Source organism: Neomonachus schauinslandi, unplaced genomic scaffold, assembly GCF_002201575.2.
Source record: "Neomonachus schauinslandi unplaced genomic scaffold, ASM220157v2 HiC_scaffold_2421, whole genome shotgun sequence".
Taxonomy (NCBI): domain Eukaryota; kingdom Metazoa; phylum Chordata; class Mammalia; order Carnivora; family Phocidae; genus Neomonachus; species Neomonachus schauinslandi.
In genome coordinates, this window is record NW_025411110.1 from 1 (window position 1) to 397 (window position 397).

Here is a 397-nt window from a genome sequence, read left to right on the forward strand (position 1 = left end):
GGCTCAGTTGGTTAAGTGTCCTACCCTTGGTTTTGGCTCAGGTCATGCTCTCAGGGCTGTAAGATCCAAACCTGAGTCGGGCTCTTCATTCAGCACAGAGTCTGCTTGAGATTCTTTTCCCTCCCTCTCCCTCCCCCTTTACTCCTTCCCTTGCTCATGCTCTCTCTCTAAAAATAAATAAAATCTTAAAAAAAAAAAAAGCCAACATTCACATTTATCTCAATTTACCTTCTATCCCTTCATTCAGAAAATATATAGAGAGCATATATGAGAAGCCAAGAATTCCAATAAGTTAATAATTTTAGCTAAAAATATTATACTTCCTATTAGGATAAAATTAAATTTTTTATCTATTTTATACCTAAATAATATACATTAAATCAAGGGTATATTATAA